The following is a 13327-nucleotide window of genomic DNA, read 5'->3' on the forward strand; positions in this document are numbered from 1 at the left end:
GAAGAATGAAGAAAAGGGATATATTGAAAACAAGGATGTAGCTAACAAAGAAAACAAGTGGAATGGTTTGGGAAGTAGAAGAAAACCATAAATATAATGCTTTATGGCATTTTACAGTTGAGGAAATTGCTGGAAGTGGTCAGATCGTATAGTGATAAGCCATCTTATGTAAGAGCCAAGATCAAAGAGAAGCATAGAGAGGAGAGGAGTTCAAGAGATTTTTTAAAAAAGAAAGTATGAAAGATTCAGACTTATAAAGAGGATAGATAGGAGATAGATGATGATAGATAGATAGATAGATGATAGAAAGAAAGAAAGAAAGAAAGAAAGAAAGAAAGAAAGAAAGAAAGAAAGAAAGAAAGAAAGATGATAGATGGGTAGATGGAAAGAATTGAATTTGACTAGTAAGAATTATTAGGGGCCCAAAGAAAACCATGAATATGGATACTGTACAATATTTATTTGAGGAAGTTGGTTTAAAGGATACAGAGGTGTAGACTAGTTGAAAATTAGCCTTCATACAGAAATGCCGAAATGGCTGTGATTGTCCTGTTTCTCTCAATGTGTAGGTGAGTCTAGAAATATAAGGTCTGATATTGAACTCTATCTACTCTTCCAAACAATTGTTCCCTCTCTGGACCTAAAATTTATATTTAATTTTCTTTTTATTTATCTGATGATTTCTCACATTTCCCAGAAAGAGGTATAAATTCTACTATTTGGGAAATGTCTGACTGGAGCACCAATTTTGGTCATATTCTAGCACTGACCACTGGCACAGGCCAAGCCTGCTCTAAGAGGCTATTTATTTATTTTTTAATCCTCACCGGAGGATATTTTTCCATTGATTTTTAGAGAGAGTGGAAGAGCGAGGGATAGACAGAGAGAAATACCAATGTGAGAGAAACACATCGATTGGTTGCCTCCTGCACGTGTCCTGACCAGGGCCCAGCATGCCCTTGATTGGAATCGAACCCAGAACCCTTTGGTCCACAGGCTGACACTCTATCCACTGAGCCAAACCTGCTAGGGATCAGAGGACTTTTTCTTATCTCTACTGATTGTATGCATTTATTTCTGGAGTAAAATAATTACTGAAAATGGAAGACTCTTGTCAATAAATTTCCTATGACATTCTTTGAGTGACCTTGATTTACCTCAAAGCGAGAAATGTTCAAGTAAGAATTCCACAGAGACTGTTTTAACATAGCTCAGATGATCTGTCCTTGGTAGTGGAAAATATTTTCTCTCTATTTGGATTCTTGGATTCAGCCCCATGGGCTTTCTCTGAAGCAAGGACATCAGGCTTAGATACAGCTGGGGTCTCCCCAGCTGCTGCCTTAGCTTATCTACAATTGCTCAGTGATAGAGTAAATGTCATTGGGTAACACTGTGAGTATTCTATTTGGTTTTAAGTATCAGGCATTACAAAACAATCAAGCCATCTTAAGTAAATTTTTTTTCTCTATTTTCAAAGAAAGTCCAAATAATGCTAATGATGAAATATTAATTCTAGAACAGGTATTCCAATTTTGAGGTTTACTTTATGAGGCAGAGTTTGATGTAACCTCCTTTTAGACTGCTCCCCTACTCTCCTGGCACAAATATCCTGTCACTGGCCAAACACGGGGGTCATTTGGGAAATATTTTCTTCTGTTCTAGGGTAATATTTCTCATTGGCCAGATATCCTTCCCTTTTCCCCATCACACCCCCTTTTTAAAGCAGTATAAAAGCAAATGGTTGAGTGATTTACAGCCTCCCTCACTCGTAAAACTGGAGAAAATTGCTTTTATACAAAGCTGATTCTCAGTGCTCTTAGGTATTTTCTGATTTTTCCATAAGCAGGTTGTGCTGACCAGGAAGAGAGGGAGGGCATGATCCTTCATTAACTTGACAGCAGAAAATCACTTGATCATATGATAGCACTCCAATTCCAGGCATTGTGTGAGAGGTGACCCTGGGTCTTTATAGGGGAACAGGGAATAGAAGAAGGTGTCTTTTTTCCTGAATGAAAGCTGGAAGGAAAGGAAACGTTTATTTATCTCTTACCTTGCATCAGGAACTGTATTAAATGCTTTTATTTGCCATTAGTTATTACTTTGACACTCTATGAAGTAGGCAGTAGCATTCTCAATTTTATAGATGAAGGAACTGAGGCTCAGGAAGTTTAAGATACTTGTTGAGGCCATATGGTAACACACTTGGGCCTACAGCAACTGATCATCTAGCTGCTTTTGGAGGGAAGAAGTGCTGAACTAACTCAGACAGGGTGATAATGTTCAGTTGTTCCAAAAAAAGATTCAAGAAACATTTTAAAAGCTTCTCCCACCTCACAATGCACACAGTAAACATTTCTCTAGGTCAATGAGCCTTAAACATTTTAAAAATGTTGTTATTGATTTCAGAGAGAGGAAGGGAGAGGGAGTAAGAGATAGAAACATCAATGATGAGAGAGAATCATCTATGCATGCCTCCTGCACGCCCCCTACTGGAGATCAAGCCTGGGGCATGTGCCCTGACCAGGAATTGAACCTTGACCTCCTGGTTCATGGGTCAATGCTCAACTACTGAGCAACACTGGCTTGGCTTTAAACATTTTATAGAAACTAATTTTATATTGTGACCCATAACCACACACATGCACACCACTTTTCAAAGTTGTCCATTTCATTGGAAAAATGCTGGTTGGTGCACCACTAAACAGATTTCATGATCACTTTGATGGTGAGCTGCCATATAAAAACCACTTCCTAAACCACAAAAATGAAAAAAAAAGTTCAACTCCTACCCTCATCCAATCTTTTAAATTATTTCTTCAACTTTCTCTGACCTCCCAGTAATACTCCTTATTTCAAGGTCTGTCTGCTTGGTCCACTTTTTCCTTCAGACTCTTCTGTTCACTGAAGACCTTTGACCACCATGGGTGAATTTGCTAGAAGCTACATCCTCAACTTCCCTAAGGAAAGATTAAAATTTGAACTTGACCTTTCACATTTTAAATCTTAATAAAAGATACAAGCATTTGGCTCGTTTTCACGTTGTAAACTCCTTCTGTCAGGTTCTTAAACCACATAGTATACTCTGATCTTTTGCTCAAAGATGTCATGAAATTGAACCTTGAAGATACCTGATGAATGTTCTGCATTGAAAGTGGAACAGAAACCTGTAACTTGTGTAGCTTGAGTGATGGTCTCTTGAAGCTATTATAGTTGCAGGGGTATCCAGAGCACCTGGGTACAAACTTAGAATTCATGATTGTGCCATGAGGCTTATTGTGAGGCAGAAGGCTCAAGATGTCACCTCATTTCCTTTTTACAAAAATGGTTTATGAGCAGCCTTGACACTGGCCTCACCATTCTGTTTCTTCTGTTTGCAAAGTGAGTATAACAGTTAAGAATAGAGGTGAACTGTAAGGTAGACATTGTCCTGGATAAGTGTGTGGTATTCTTTGCTCAACTTGTCCAGACCAAGTTTTAGAACCGAAAAAGAATGAACAGTCCTGTTGTCACTGGTGGAACCAGGGGTCTCTAGGCCACTGATTTTGTACCATCTCTTTGGGAAGCAAGTAAACAGAAGCAGAGGTGCCATAAGCCTCAGTGGGGAGGGTCTTCAGGCGTCAGTAGGAATCCTTTATGCTTGTTTCCATGGAATTCCATGCATCTTATGAGTTCAACAAATAAATATGTATATATAAATATATTAAGGGGTTAGCTTTTAGAAGCAAATGAAAGAAAAGGTTCTTAATTTTGATTAATGTTTAATAGGATAAGAAAATTAAGGTGTGAGTTGAGAGGCACTTTCCTTCCATTTCTGCCTAAAGTAATTTTCAAAGAAAATCTCATTAATCTTTTGTTTTTATTCTCATGGGGTGCTCAAGAGTTCCTCAGCTGCCATATCCCCACTCTATTCAAATCCTTATGAATATTTTACTTATGTAATATTTTTGGATACCATATTTTATGTTAGGTGCTGCCTAGGAAAAGTGTTTCTAACACAGTCTCTTCACACAAGTAATGTAGAGTATGAAGGGACAAGAAAATCACTATATTCAAAGTGGTATCTGAATGAGCAAAAACCTATAAGAAAATCACGGGGAAAGGAGGACCCAGCAGAACCGGCCAGAGATATTGCTACCTTTATGGGGACAGAGCTGCAGCAGAGCTCACAAGCAGATAACACATTCCTGCCTGCTAATTTCCTAGGAATAGGGCAGATCCAAGCGGGCATTAGTCCTCGAAGACTGGGACTATTGCAGTAGTGTTTAAGGCTAATCAGAGAGAATGCAGGGTAAATAACCCTGTGCTTTCAAGCATAATTCAGACCCAAACTAAAGGCCTAAGTGGCTTTTATTATTAACACAGTCATGCCTGTCTATTTCAAAAGTAATCAGTTGTCTTGCTCTGAAAGTCTTTCTTCTAAAACATGGCAAGGCATATCATAGATTTACCAATCTTCCATCTCCATTTTTTTTTTACCTGGACCAGAGAAATCTACCTAAGCTTTTCTTTATCATGTTGATTTTTTATATCCTACAAGCTTTAATTTCTTAACCAATAATCTACAAAAGGCTGGCTTGAAATATATTTTGCTTTATTGCCTTGGGAATAAATTAATTTCTAATACAGGTAAAAGCTCTCTTAAAACTGATTTCTCTTTTTGAATGGAGAGAGGTAAAGTGATGAGAAAAAATATCATGCTATATGTAGAAGTATTCAGTTCAAGAGTTTCTTGAACTTCACTAAAAACTAGATTAAATGTGAGCTCCACAAGAACTGGTATCTCTGCTTTGGTCACTGATGTGTCTCAAGCATCTAGAACCTTGTCTGACATATAATTGGTGCTCAAAATCTTGTGTTAAATCACTTGCTAAACTCTTGAGTCTTCAAAAGTCTAGTTCAGTCCTAACCAGCTTGGCTCAGTGGATAGAGTGGACTGAAGGGTCCCAGGTTCGATTCCAGTCAAGGGCATGTACCTTAGTTGCGGGCACATCCCCAGTAGGGGGTGTGCAAGAGGCAGCTGATCAATGTTTCTCTCTCACCGATGTTTCTAACTCTCTATCCCTCTCATTTCCTCTCTGTAAAAAATCAATAAAATATATTTTTTTAAAAAAGTCTAGTTCAGCGGTTCTCAACCTGTGGGTCGCGACCCCTTTGGCAGTCTAATGACCCTTTCACAGGGGTCGCCTAAGACCAATCTGCATATCAGATATTTACATTACAATTCATAACAGTAGCAACATTACAGTTATGAAGTAGCAACGAAAATAATTTTATGATTGGGTCACAACATGAGGAACTGTATTTAAAGGGCCAGAAGGTTGAGAACCACTGGTCTAGTTGGATCTTCCTCAGGGGCATGACAAAATGCAATCTGGATTTGCAATTGAAATCAATCATACAGTGGGAATTTAGGACGCATCCCCTCATCGGTTTGCATTCCACACCATTCAAAACATGTTTGTTGCAAGGAAAGGCATTGAGATCGCCCTTAGGTAAGATATGCAATAGAAAAAGTTTCACATCTGTTAGATTCATGTTTTTTTTTTCTGCTTCCTTACAGAGTGATCACCCTGCTACTCATTATCTTTTCTGTTGTTTAAGAAATTAAGTATAGCTCAATGATTTACATAATAGTTTGAAATTAGGTGAAAAAATAATGCATGAGAATATCTAACTAAGTAGGTCTAAATAGCATGTGTTTTTTTAGGGCAAGATTTCTCAGTTTTGGCATCACTGACATTTGGGACCAGACTCTCTTGCTGTAGGGTTCATCCTGTGCATCCCAGGATGTTTAGCAGCATCTGAACCTGTCCTACTGGATGCCAGTAGCACTGTTACTCACCCCACCCTCTCTTTCCCTGTTGTGCCAATCATTAATGTTTCCACACATTGTAGATACCTCCTGGGGGTGGAAGCAAAATATCCTTCTGCTTGAAGACCACTGCTTTAGAGAATTCCAAGACTTCTCCAAGAATATTCAATCTGAGTTTCTGCTAAAAAAAAATGTAAGAAACTGCAATAGGTATAATAGGGAGGTATTTGTTAGGAGGTACTTTGAAATACTTTGATGGTGAGTGCTTATTTAATTTACCTTTTAGCACAGGTCTGGCTGAGACTCTTATGCCTTTGGCCTAGGGTGGAGGTTGACTGAGTCAAGCATCTATGGGTTATCTGAGGACTTTTTTTATTGTATATATGGATAGGACTTGCCCTCCTCCTCATCTTCAGTGGCCTTGCCCTATTTTTAGGATTGTTCGGACACATCATTTTCCTGTATTTAATGATGATCTGATAGTGATGATCTAATTATAATATTATCATGATAGTTATAATAATAACATCAGTGAGTGCTTTAACTGTCCAGGCATTGTGCTCAGTGCTTTATATCAAGTAACTCACTTCTTTCAGAAACCCTCTGTGATGAATGAGGATAATTGTGTAGCAGGTAGGGGAGCTTATATGTTAATAGTCATCATTATTAATACCTGATTGCAGAAAACTTCCTGAACAGTTGCTATGGGCAGAATACTCTGGGAAATGAAAGGAATAATGTCACACACTGGCTGTCTTTAAGCGGTTGTTGAAATGCTTTGTTGTGTCATTCATCCTTCTGCATTGCAACAATTTGTACACGCGTCTGTCTCTCTCCACTAGACTCTTAAACTACTTGTGAGAGTTGACTTATTGCATCTAGTATCCCCAGAGCTTGCACATAACAAGTACTTTAATGTGTACTGAATGTGTAAAGAAATGGGCAAGTGAATGTAGGATATGCTGCGTTAAAGAAAACAACACAAGTGAAGGAAGTTCTGCTGGCTTGCCGTTTCCAGATTATTTGACTCAGAAATCCAGGATCTTAAAAAGTACCCTCTCCCATACCTCTTGATGTGGGGATAGGAAGCTCTTAAAGGCTTACTTTATAATGCAATCCTTGTGGGTCAGAATAAAAGAGTGACATTTCTGCAACACCCATTATGTAAGGCACATCTTCAGATGTTGTTTTACCCTTGAATGGTCCCAGATAGGTGGGTACTCTCTCCATCAGTTTAGGGATTAAGCAAGGAAGGCTCAAAGAAGCTGTTAAATTTATTTTGTTTCAGACTGATCAGTATCTTCATAGGGGATTTCAATTATAATGAATTCTTTATTTATGGTCTAGAATTGATCTGACCTTCATCATCCCCCACTGAAAACTCTGTCATATAAAATAACTACATTTCAATGTAAGGGACCAGATTTTCATCATTACCTTTTTTTTCTTCTTTATTTTTAAAATTTATTATTTTGTTATTATTATTATATTATTATTTATTATTATTATTATTATTATTTACTTACTGTGTGATTCTGGTGTCTCATTTTTCTCATCCTTGAAACATGAACATTGATCATTTCTGCCATCAGACCACACCAGTGGATACTCTGAAATCTTAGATAAAGACCCTATAAACACAACAATTATGGTATTCTACTGGCAGTAAATAATATGAAGAAAGTAATTTGGGGCTAACGTGTCAAGTTTAATCCTTTGAGTTCTTTTATTTCCAAGTAGAGCCAGGATGGGTACATCTTTCTCCAAACTTTCTGAAAATCACTCACTGAAGAATTGGGAATTCTGTTTAGTTCTGCTAAAGAGTTAAGTAAATTGCACCAGGATTCCAGCTTGTGGCTCCAAGGAGTCTAGGTACATCAAACCAGATGTCCCGACCACTGAGCCATGCCCTCCAGCTGTCCTAAGAAAACATTTCTTTTTTTTTAGAGTAAGAATGAACATCTTACTTATCATCATGGAGCTGCATGGAGCTTCCAGCAAAGTGAAGGCTGGTACTACTTTTAATTTATTTTGCTATCATTCAACTTTGTTCATTCTTATGATCTACTTCATTTGTGTGTGTGAGAGACAGAAAGGCTTTAAAAACCCACATATTTGCACTCTATCTCTCTATCAATATTTTCTTGGGGACAGTCTTAATTGAGGACAATTGGGGATTTTCCTATTACCCAGTAGAATCATGAGACCGTTGTCTTGTTTTCTAATAAGAGAATAAGACTCAACAACAGCTTCCCTTTCAAAAGGTTCATTATGTAGAAATTTCTGGCCCCAGTGTTTGGGTGTTATCTTCAATATTGTAGAAAATATTAGTTTGGCCTTCGAGTGTTCCAGAACACCTCCACCTTCTGCTATTCCATTCTTTGTGCTGATTGAGACTTTACCAGGATAAAGATGAAACAGCTGGAGCACGGCATTAATAAAGAGCAGAAAAACATCTGGATTCGCTTATCTTTTGGACATCTGCCTCTTCCCTTGTGTCTAATTCAGCATGCATGAGTTCTGGGTACCAGGTTAGAGGATAGAATGTCCTAGGACATTGGTGTCTAAGATATTTTCCTTTTTCATGATATCAGAAAAGATGAAATCATTTGAAAAGCATTTCTCCCTCTTTCAACTAGCAACTGTGCAATAGAAATTAGGTTAAGTTTCAAACCAGTACTTTGCTAAAGCTGATGCCCAACAAAATAAATGGGGTAGGTAGCAACCCCCCACCCCCCACCACCACCTTCTGATGGCAGTTTTGACAATGGAAACATTGTTACCTTAGAAATATGCACCATTGCGTAAAAGCCTTTTATCTTGGGACCAAAATAAATGCTTTCGTGGTTATAAATATACTAAAAGAAAACCTCAAGAAAAGCTGGAGAGAATTAGTCAATTGATGTCAAAATGACAGGGGCTGGTATATTTGCCTTCTTACTGTCACAGCCTGGCTGCAACCTTCTGAGTTCCTTTCTATCAGCTTTCCTCCTCTTAACTTAAAAATATCTTTATTTTTAAGTATTAGGTGTTGCTTACTTCTATCCTTTGGCAGACCAGCTTGTTGGATGACATTTTTGTGCCAAAGTGATATAAAGGGGAAAAGTATACCCTTTCACTTTAAATTTTAAGATTTTCAGAAAGTGAACCAGAGTTTCAATATTATACACTTAAAGGAAGTCAAAGCTCTGCTCAAAAAATCTGTTTTGCAGCATCTTTGAATCTTTTATATATATTTATATATATTTAAATATATATAAATATATATTTATATATATTTAAATTTATTTACATATTTATATATATTTATTGATTTCAGGGAGAAAGGGAGAGGTAGAGAGAGAAACATCAATGATGAGAATCATTGATTGGCTGCCTCCTGCACAGCCCCCACTGGGATTCAAGCCCACAACCCAGGCATGTGCCCTTGGCCAGAATCGAACGCAGGACCCTTCAGTCCACAGGCCTACGCTCTATCCACTGAACCAACCCGGCTAGGGTGCATCTTTGAATCTTTTGACATCCTTTGTCTGATATCAGTTCAGGCAAACTTGTGCTTGTATTTAAGATCCAGGAAACCACCCTCCATGTCAAAATTGGGTGACATTGAAACACTTTCCCTTTGCCAACTCATCTGAAATGAAAGTTTTGTATGTTACTGATGTCCTGACAGTGTCCATGTGAGGCAATGAATAACTGAAGACAAAAATCTCTAAGGAATGCTTTCTCAAAACGACTTGACTTAAGCCAAACCTTTTGAGAAAAGGCCATGGTACTGGTGTGCCACATAAATCCATCATATTTTCCTGGTTTTCTGCCCTCTCCCATGTCTCACTCTGCCTCCACTGTTCTTATACTCTTTATTTAGACCACACGGGAATGTGTGGCCTTTTAGTCAGTCTTATGATTTGGAAATGGTACAACCACCAGAAACCTTAAAACTATTCAATTATGGGCAATGACAACATTCAATAAAATAAACATGGAAGTTTAATAAACACATTTCATTGCTGAAACTTGCCTCCCTGGCTTCCTTTTTACCTCTTCTTTCCATCCCATATCATTTATTGGTTCCACATTTTATTTAGAGGGAGGCTACTGCTGCTCATAAGAATCTGAGACATACCATTATTTTAGTATGGTGTTCAGTTGAAATAATGAAGATAAGTATACTTGTTGGGAGAGGGCACTGTGATTTTTTCCATCTTAGCACTGAGTGGCATTAAGATTCACTAGAACATTAGCAACAAGCTGACCTATTAGGTTTCTTTATTAATGGAATAAAATCTTTGTTATAATCTCATTATCTATATATATAAAAGCCTAAGCGACCATTAAGACCGAATGACCAGAATGACAGGAACAACTGGTCGACTAGTCATTATGACACACACTGACCACCAGGGGGCAGACACTCAATGCAGGAGCTGCCCCCTGGTGGTCAGTGCATTCTCACAGCCAACCTCCCATGGCCTCCCATGGCCCCTCCCTCTGGCCAACCAGCCCAATCACCCCTCGCAGCCCCTCTCCTTCCTCCCCCCCACCCCCCACCGATATGTCCTGATTGGGACTGGGCGAGACACCCCTATTGGCCCCGATCGCTGGCCAGGCCAAGGAACCCCACCTGTTCCTCTAGTGGTATATAAAACACAAAGCAAAAAGCAATTTAATAAGACCCATCACTATTATATGAGCTCATGCTCACTGATGCACTACATCTTGATCTGGCGGTGATAAAGTTTGAATTAGAAATTATAGTCCAATTCTTTTTGCTTTTGTTTACTCATTTAAGAAATATTTAATGAAAAGATAGTCCTATGTGGCAGCATCTTAGAGCACATTATTATAGATACAGAACATTAGGTAGAAACCGTCAAAATCTCTTAAATTAGACCAATGGGATATGCAAACAAGTGCAAACAACCAAACAATAACTACAAGAAGATGATATGAAATTCAAAATATCAGCAATCTTGCTTTGGCTTAGTTGATTGAGTGTTGTCCCATGCACTGAGAGGTCACCAGTTCAATTCCCAGTCAGGACACAAGCCCAGGTTTCTGGCTGGATCTCCAGTAGGGGGCATACAGGAGGCAGTCAATTGATGTTTCTCTTTCTCCATTCCTCTCTAACTAAAAGTAATTAAAGAAAAGATATTTTAAAAAAATCATTAAAAATATCAGCAATCTTTCTGGGAGGTGTTTCTAAATGAATTTTGGGAGATATAAAAAATGAACTTACTAGTAGCTAATAGAAAATAGAGGGGGAAATTGAAGAATTCTTTGTATATCATAAAATTACATTGCTGATCAGGAGTAATTATGATATCAAGATCATGTCTACTGGAAGGCAGAAACATTCAAGACACTTCAATCTCTGAATGTGAAGAAGGTTTAGACCAGTGGTCCTCAACCTTCCTAACGCCGTGACCCTTTAATACAGTTCCTCATGTTGTGGTGACCTCCAATTTCATTGTTACAAATTGAACATAATTAAAGCATAGTGATTAATCACAAAAACAATATGTAATTATATATGTGTTTTCCGATGGTCTTAGGCAACCCCTGTGAAAGGGTCGTTCAATCCCCAAAGGGGTCTCGACCCACAGGTTGAGAACCGCTGGTTTAGACACAAGTTTTTGGACATGGAAAAAAGTTATATTTATTTATATGAATGAATGTTTATTATTACTGGTCTTAAATATATGTCTATCCTTAATATAGTGTTTCTTCTCTCCCAAAAAGTTACTTAAATTGAGGGCAAATTTTAAAAATTTAAAACAAATATTTTATCTAAACTCTGAGGGTATAAAGTACCAAAAGTCCCTCATGGAGGTAATCTCATGAGAGAAAACAAGAGAAAAAACTTTGCCTTCATTGAGCCTATTCATGGGATTAAGAAGTTAGATAATATACAGAAATGAATTGATTTAATTTGGTAATAAATGCTGTGAAATAAATAAACTAAGCTGTCAAGTAAGTTACATTCTCTTCATTTGTAAAAATGAAGATATTGATTTACCTGTCCTTTAAGCTCACTTACAGCTCTAACAGTCTGATAATCTATTGGATAATCTTTGTTACTAAAATAAAAAAGCACATACACAGTTAAAAAGATGTATAAGAGAGGTGGTCACTGTCCAGTGTTCATGGGGAATTAGGGTTGATGATCAGCACCACTTGTACTCCCAAGCTTTGAGGAGAAGCTGGGAACTCAGAGATGGTCAGACTAGTTGTCCAGAAACTGATGAGTTGGTATAGAGAGAGCAGGTGTTACATACTGAATGTTTCTGTCTCCCACAAATTTATATGTGGAAGCTCTCAACCCCAATGTGGTGGTATTTGAAGATGGGATCTTTGAGACATAATTGGGTTTAGATGAGGTCATGAGAGTGGGAAGTTCAGGATGTAGCCTGCTAGAAGTCATGAGTTCCAGCTAGGATCAGGAGAAGTCAGAAAAGGCTTCAGAGAAGAAGGCACATTTAAATGGGCCTTAAAGAGAAAACCAGCTAGCTAAAGTACCTAACTATAATGTACCTATTATAATACTAGAATATTCTAATAAGTCAATGGCTATATTCAAAGCACTGTTTTAATTAATTCTATTAATTAAAGGAATGTTTCTATCCCCATTTTGCAGATGAGAAAACAGGAGATTAGAAACTTGCCCAAGGTCACTAGCTAGCAGTCAGTAAACCTGGATTGGAATTTCTGAGGCCTGACCACAGAGCTTGTGTGTGTGAAGACTTTAATAGATTGGCCCCTTTGGGAAGGCAAGAAAAACAGTTTTAAGCAGAGAGAACTGCATGTACAAAAATCACAGCTGGTTGAGAATTCTCAGTGTATTTAGGGAAAGGGTGAGTAAAAGGAAAAATACAAAAGGAAGATGGGAGGAGTATAAAGCTAGGAAGTTGGTTTAGAGAGTTGCAGCAGTTTAATGCTATACTGAGTATTAATTTACCTTGTATACCTTGGGTAGACATTAACAATTTAAGGAGACAGTGAAGGGAGCAAGAAGATAACTCTGAAAAAAGTAGAATAGTTAGATTTGAATGTTTTATCTGGGTCAGAGTCTTCATAATAGTATGCCCAAACCTAGGGTAAGAAAATAAAAATTTAGAACTAATATTTTCAATGTTTTATTTTTAAATTAAGAAATTAAGCTTTTATAATATCAAATTAGCGGACTGGTGCATGAATTTGTGCATGGGTGGGGTCCGACTGGCCCACCCTGATTGGGGCTGATGGGGCCCAGGCAGCTGGGGGGAGGGGCAGTGGGAAGTTGGCCAGCCATCCTGCATATCAAACTAGAGGACTGGTGCATGAATTTGTGCATGGGTGCATGAATTTGTGCTGGCCTGCTCTGATTGGGGCTGATGGGCCCCAGGTGGCTAGGGGGAGGGGCAGTGGGAAGTTGGCCAGCCATCCTGCCCCCGATCTGGGGGGGGAGGCAGGTTGTTCAGGAGCCGGGCTGGTGGGGGGAAAGGACCACAGGAGATTGGGCTGGTTGGCCCCTGT

General features: G+C 38.4%; 1 pseudogene; it reads right to left on the minus strand.

Annotated features, from left to right (window-relative positions):
• Positions 1 to 5873: 5873 nt before the first annotated feature.
• LOC102245220 overlaps positions 5874 to 13327 on the minus strand; it is a 22477-nt pseudogene continuing 15023 nt past the window's right edge.

This window comes from Myotis brandtii, unplaced genomic scaffold (genome assembly GCF_000412655.1).
Source record: "Myotis brandtii unplaced genomic scaffold, ASM41265v1 scaffold94, whole genome shotgun sequence".
In the NCBI taxonomy this organism is placed as follows: domain Eukaryota; kingdom Metazoa; phylum Chordata; class Mammalia; order Chiroptera; family Vespertilionidae; genus Myotis; species Myotis brandtii.